The following is a 7,280-nucleotide window of genomic DNA, read 5'->3' on the forward strand; positions in this document are numbered from 1 at the left end:
CCTCAACGTAAAGTTAAACAGCTAAGAGCATTTGAACACAGCGGAGAAAAAGGTGTGCACTGAGGTTTTTAACTGATGTTTAATTGTTGTCACTCCTGAGGATTTGTGGACACAGATCCTTATTCACTACGCTGCTGTTTACAGTTTAAGTCCTGTCAGCCCTGTCCTGTGCTGAGAGGCCTGTGGTCATCCATCGGTCCTGTTCTAATAAACCCAAATTTCAGGTCTATTCAGTTTTATTCATGTAGCACCACTTAAACAGTCAACAAATCTTTAGTCAAATTATGTTATATTGTAAAGTAAAGACCCCCAAAGAGTTAATCCAGGACAAACGTTCACACAAATCTGAATTGCGTTCACTCGATGAAGTAAATGTAATTCAGTAATCAAAGGTGAGTGGGTATAGCTAACTACAAGTGTGTACTGTATCATGAGTGGACAGACATGGATGTAAACCACACCTTAACTGTTTGGCTGAGGCAGTGATTCTAACTTAAAGGTACTCTGGATATTATTAAATGTGAACATATTGTGGCGAGCTCAGACAAGGAGGAGACGGAGGTATCGTTTGGTCTTGCTTCCCCTCAGCTAGCCAGGGAGCACAGCCGTTTATTCCATTCGCAGAAAAACACTGCCGCTAGCTAACTGCTCAGCGCGGCAACAACAACACAGGGCGCCCTCTGACCCCGGAAGGACACACCGTCGCAGCGAGAGGGCGTCACCTGTCACTATGGCAACATAAACAAAACATAACTGTACAAACAGAACCCCGAACAGCCCTGACCCACTACAATATAGTGAAAAATGACATTTTTTGTTTGTCAAGTGTTTAAAGAAAACATTTTGGAGCCACTTGAATGAATGTATGTAAACACATTTACACGACAAACTGATAAAAATGCTCAAATTTGAAAGTTTGAGTTATTTTGTTCATGTATCAGCTGTTCAGTCGCTTTAAGACGAGATGGATGCTGTCGTTATATTGTAGTATAGTTTTTGTGTTGAGGAGAATAAAAGAATATTTAACATTAATTGTACCAATGTTGTTGTGTACTAAGCACAGATTAATTTAAAAAGTTTTAATTTACGAATTTTTGAGCAAATGGTTTCTAATTGTATAGAAACTGACTTTCAAGGATATTAAAAGTCAAGTTACAGTGAAAAGAAGTGCCTGTAAATGGTAATATAAACAGAACTTTCAATTTTTCTATTAATGGCAAATATCAGTGGTGTGTGAATGAGACACGGCGGGTCCAGGGATCATAGTTTTGATCACCACAGGCGTGATCTGCAGATGACCGCAGACCACGCCCCACCACAATCAGCTAATGATGCAGAAAATATCCCGTAAATAAATGGAATTTTCCGTTTTATAACTGAAGGAAACATCCGTAAATACTACAGCATACTGTAAATCTACAGAATCTTCTGTTTTATCATTTACGGAAAAGTCCTGCAACTTCCGTGAAAAAACAGAAAATGTACTGGCAAAAAATTACCAGGACATTTCCTGTTTTTCTAAGGAATTTTTTTTTTTTTACAGTGCACGTTATTGTGCTGACTACATCCTGCCCTCAGCCGACGCTACGGCAGCCTGTGAGTACATCCACTCTACGGTTTCTCAGCTACAGATGGCACATCCACGGTCCCTCATCATTATCTCATCTCATCTCAGGGGCGATTTTAGCCCATTTTTGGGGGTGCTGAAGCACCCCCAAAATGAATCAAAGCACCCCCAAAGATTTCTTACTTTTTTGGCAATATTTGCTGTTTGTGTGACACACTACTAAAAATATAAAAAGCATACAGTACTGTACTTGTTTGAGACGTAACATTTTAACAACAAAAGTATAGATAACCCCCCGCCTCCCAAAATGGTTTGTTCCAACTCTCCCCTGCTCTGGCTCTAGCCTCTTGCTGCCAGAGCGATGGTGGCTGAGACACAGCGGAGCTGAGGTGTAAGTGCCTGGCTTAAAACAGGACATGTTAGCTGCATTTAACCTTCAGTTACTCTTCATATAGTTGGTAGGTATCAGACCATGTTTCTTTTTAGCCGAAAAACATTACATCCAGGTAACCTGCAGTGTTGAAAACGTGTTTTCCAACGATGTTTGTTACCCTACAATCCATCCTGCTCTGTAGTAAATTCAGCGACATTTCACTGTCCTGTTGCTAACATTGAAATGTATGCAGACTATTTAAAATCTAAAACTTTAAATTCTCCGTAGCCTGCTGTTGTTACCACTGTCCTGTTTGAAATGGATACTAACTAGCTAACTGACTGAATGCCCATTAACCTTATAACTCCTGGTGTGTGTGTGTGTGTGTGTACAGAGAGACAGCCAGGTTCATAATGGATATGAGGAAGTTTTTTCAAAAAAAGGAGCCACATTCAGGTAAAAGTGTAAAATCAAATGATCTGTCAATCAGGAATAATGTTGGATCAGTGTTTCAATATTTATATATTTTATTAGATCTTCATGTGGTTTGGTTATTTGCCTTATGGTTGAAAGTACACTGAGAGACGACTTTTTGTTAGTGATCTTAATAGTATTTTTTTATATTAATTTAATTTTTCATCTAATTGAATACAATCTATTTGTGTATGATTGTCAGTCCAAAGAGGGAGAGAGGAAAGAGGGAACGTGAGGAGAAAGTACAAGGTCAGGAAGAACCAGGTAAGGAAACAGACCGGGAACAGTGACAGGCACAACAGAAACTGTTAAACTGACAAAGAGAAAAAACCTGATTTTACTCACAATCAGGAAGTTGTGTCCTCCCTATATTAAAGCTGCTGTACAGAATCTGCAAAACAAACTGGGTTGAAACCTTTTTGACCCTCTTTAACAACATTCCAACATAACATTATCATTGATCGGGGAGATTAAAATTAATGATATATTTTTATGTGGTTCAGCCACAACTCTACTAAAACCTCAGCCAGTAATAGGTAGGCCAACTTTTGGACCGTCCAGTTGTCTGTATGACTGCCGCAGTACGTACATCACATTTGCGCACTATCAGAAAGTGACACACAGAGCCCTGGTAGAGTGAGGAGCTGTAACGAGAAGCGGATGCTCTGTTTAGATTCTAAAAATGTTTTAAACTAGCTTGTTTCAAAGATTCTGTACTGCAGCTTTAAATGTTTTCCAAAAGCACACATAAATTACTAGGGATGGGTATCGTTTAGGTTTTATCCGATACCAGTACCAAACCGGTACTTTTGAAACGGTGCCGGTGCTTAAAGAATGGAGAACACAAAATTGGTCCAAAAACCTCTCATGTTCAGCTGTTTTTTTTTGTAAAAAGATAACAATGTTAGCCTTTTCTGCAGCTATGGGGCATATATGGTATCACTCTTGGCTGGAAGCAGTGCTTAAACAATGGAAAAAACACAAACTTTGTCCAAAAACCTCTCATGTTTAACTGTTTTCGATTTTTTCTTTGGTCATTTTAGCCTTTTTGGCCAGGGTGAAGGGAGCATCTGCCATCAAACAAGAAGACAGCTGCATGTAGCTACGACGGTGTTTGCTAGTTCACCTTACTGCATTAATGTAATAACGTGGTTAGCCTACTCAACGCAAATTACACACGAACAACATTAAGCTACTCATGCAGAGAAGAACGGCTGCTGCTGCCATCATCATCCGTCATCATTTCTGCTACACTGGCAGGGCTAGGGGCCAGGACTCTCCTCTTTGGGTTTTTGGGGGCTGTTGCTAACTCCGAGTCCGATAACAGGCACCACACCCGCAGTAGATGTGCTCAGTGTGAGGTCTCGCAGCAAGCTATCAAATATGGTGCATTTCTCGGCTTTTAACAAAATGCTATACGTCGCCAGGTGTTTCATCGGATTTGAGGTGTTACCTCCTTTGACAGTATCACAGTATCAGCTTAAAGCACTTGTTGCTGCTGAGTTTGCATATTTTGCTGTGAAGTACAGCCAGACTTTGACCGCTTCGCCTTGGGCATTTTAATCTGTAGCTCTGCTCTAAAAGAACGTACGTACCTGGACCCGCCTACTATCCTCGGAAACGTAAAATGATTGGCTTGAATTCAAAGTGTATCACAGCTCAGGAAAAAAAAGCACCGAAATAAAGCACCGAAATAAAGCACCGAAATGTGCGCTGCTTTTCGGTCTGGTTACTACCGTTTATGTCAGAACCGATACTGGTACCCATCCCTATAAATTACCTTATCAGTGTTTCTCAAACTTTTTACAGTGTGTACCACCTGATAAAATGTCAAGCTCTCCCAAGTACCACTATGAAAGCATGAAACTCATAAATCTTACAACACAAAATTAGTATTATTAAATTAGTAAAATTAGTATCTGCAGTAAAGATTTTTTCATACATTGTACCACAGGCAAAGTTGCCTCCATTTCTATAGTTTTTTATTAATATTTTGTAATAATTTATTTGTAATAACTTATTCTGTTTTGGGAGTATTTTTATGTATCTGTATTATATTACACATACACATTAAAAGTAAATCTCTGTCCAAAAAATGCACTCAGTTTACTTTTTACTCACTATGAGCATCATTCATTATTCTCCCCAGTAATTAAGGTTAGGATATGTATTTTTTCTATTCCAATCCATTCTTCTTTTGCAGCATTTAAATAACCTTTATCAGATTTGATGATTTTGTTACAGACTTTTCAAAAAAGTGTTTTTCTTTTCTTTCACAAATGTGGGAATTAAATTGTGTTAAAATGTACAAAACAGTGATGTCATGTTTTGTGACGAGGACCCAGGCACAGAGAGACTTGATGAATTTAAGAGTCTTATGATTTAATAAAGAAATTTGCAGATTTGCACAGAGATGGTAAAATTATGATGACTGATAACGGAGATGAAGACAACAGACGATGAGGACAGGGAGGAACAGGGGTTTAAATGCACCAAAGTGACAGTCAGAGAGAACTCGGGACAACATTTAAGGATGCAGGGAATGACAGAGACAGGTTTATCTTGCCTGGCTGGGCAGCTCTCTGGGTGCTCAGCACCCCCAAAGCTCTGATTCTAGAGTCGCCCCTGTCTCATCTCATTATCTCTTGAATTTGGGATACATGGTGATGGTCTGTACTGAGACTTTCTCTATGCAGTGGATGCACAGACAGCGACAAGAGCAGGATTGACAAACTGGTGCGGAGGTCTAGCTCCGTGCTGGGATGTCCTCTGGAGTCTGTGGAGGTGGTGGGCGACAGGAGGATGTTAGTATAGCTGACATCCATCATGAACAACCCACATCACCCTCTGCATGAGTCTGTGAGTGCTCTGAGCAGCTCCTTTAGTCAGAGACTGAAACAGCCTCGCTGCAGGAATGAGCTCTTTAGCAAGTCATTCATCCTGACACCAGTTAGACTCTATAACTCCTCAATCACGATGTCATGAGTCACTTGGACATTGTGGACATCCACGGTTACCACTTCACGCATAATGCACCCTACATATGTATGGACATGTGCATGTATATCCGTATATTTAGTGAGCATGTGTATTTGCACATGTACAAATACACATGCTCATGTGCATGTACATGTCTATACTTATACCTCATACTTATAGATATCTATTGCTTAATAAATATCTATTTTGTATAATGTATTTGTATTTTGCAGATGGTTGACTATGTTAAAGGGGCTTCGGCTCATGGTGAGGAATGTTTTAGAGAGTTTATAGAAATACTTAACTCTCATACCGCCTCAATTAAGTCTGATACTAGCCATTTGTAAGTTCTTCGGATACGACTGTGTGTGTTTTTTAACAGGGATCAGGAGACAAAAGGATGTTAACAACAGTTTATTTTAGTCATACTCAAAAGGTCTCATCAAGTCCATATTCGATTTATGCTGTTATCGGTGTTTGCAACGATAGCATGGCTGTGGTGTCATATCAGTGTATGCTCTCGGTGTTTGCTGATATCAAACTGTGGTATGAGGACCACTGTAGGTAATCTTTGTAGTGATACTCAGAAGGTTTATCTTATAAAGTCCTTCTTTTGTTTTATTTAGACCTGGTTTAATTCTGGTATAGAACCAGTTGAATAGGGTTAGGGTTAGGGTCCCTGCAGCCGACTCTATAACAGGGGTCACCAGCCTTTTTAAAACTGAGAGCTAGATCTGTGAAGTTTGGTTCATCTTTCGTTATATGATAATAACAATTCTATCTTGATATGCTGTCTTATCACAGGTTCATTTTCAAAACAGGCCTGGGTCGTGTAGCAGCCAACAACTCCACAGAGGCTGTCCTGGTGAGGGAGATGGCCCACTTCTCGGTGGAGGGAGCAGCGTCTTGGCAGCCAAAAGAACAGCCCATTTGAAGTCCCAGCGACTTCCCCACAACGGCTCTGAGCCACCCACAAGCCTCTAAAGAGCGTTCCTGCCTTTTTAAACATTTTCTTAATAAATGGAGCTCTACTCCGAAATAAACTAACCTCTCTTTATTCTCTTAAATAACTGGCCTTCACTATGTTCCTATGTAGTAGTTTATTTTTTCATTAGTATAATATGAAATCAATTCTACATGTGTCAAGTTGTGTGCCAGTATTTGCTGTGTAGTAGAACTGAGACATTAGTCATTACAAAAATGTATTTGAAATAATATTAAAATTCTCAAACATTAAACATAAATATATAAAATATAACTATTTACAGAGAGACAGGAATAAGAATGGGGGGGAAGAATTACATACATTTTAAAGACAAAGCCTAGCTTTAAACCCAGCTGTATTCATTCAACAAGTCAGATGACACCAACTAGTTAAAATAAATATATGTATTAAAGAGATAAAGAGTTGAATAATTTCCTGCTGCTCTCCTACCAGCTGCTGGGGACTTGAACACCACTATTTTGACACTGGTGTTTAATTATGTAATTAATTATTAAATAATTAGACAAATAATAATTCATTAATTACTAATAATTTTGTAATGATTAATCTTTGGCCCTCTCTATCAGAGTGTGTCCTGTCTCCCTCTGCTCTCTTTCCCCTCACCCCCACCCGGCCACAGCAGCTGGCTGCCCCTCCCTGAGCCTGGCTCTGCAGGTGGTTTCTTCCTGGATCCATTTCCACCCTGGCAGTCAGCTGACTGACTATATTTATTTATTGCTAATGCTCATATTCTCAGGGTGTTCCCTCCTGCTCACTCCCCAGTATACACACTACTTTTGCTTTCTTCTCACGTGTCGCTCTGTTTTCATCGTTCCAGGTCGTCTGTCTTCTCACCGTTCCCCTGCACTTTCCTCCTCTGAATCAGCGGTTCGGTGTAACTG

General features: G+C 39.8%; 1 long non-coding RNA gene across 1 annotated transcript; it reads left to right on the forward strand.

Moving 5' to 3' along the window:
* Positions 1 to 1,935: 1,935 nt before the first annotated feature.
* Positions 1,936 to 7,072, forward strand: LOC146386258 (uncharacterized). The gene is made up of 3 exons (XR_014800415.1): positions 1,936 to 2,025; positions 2,617 to 2,678; positions 6,198 to 7,072. It is a non-coding gene; the product is annotated as an uncharacterized LOC146386258 (long non-coding RNA).
* The last annotated feature ends 208 nt before the right edge of the window (positions 7,073 to 7,280 follow it).

This window comes from Perissodus microlepis, chromosome 6 (genome assembly GCF_051167445.1).
Source record: "Perissodus microlepis isolate ML-2025 ecotype Zambia chromosome 6, ASM5116744v1, whole genome shotgun sequence".
NCBI lineage: Eukaryota > Metazoa > Chordata > Actinopteri > Cichliformes > Cichlidae > Perissodus > Perissodus microlepis.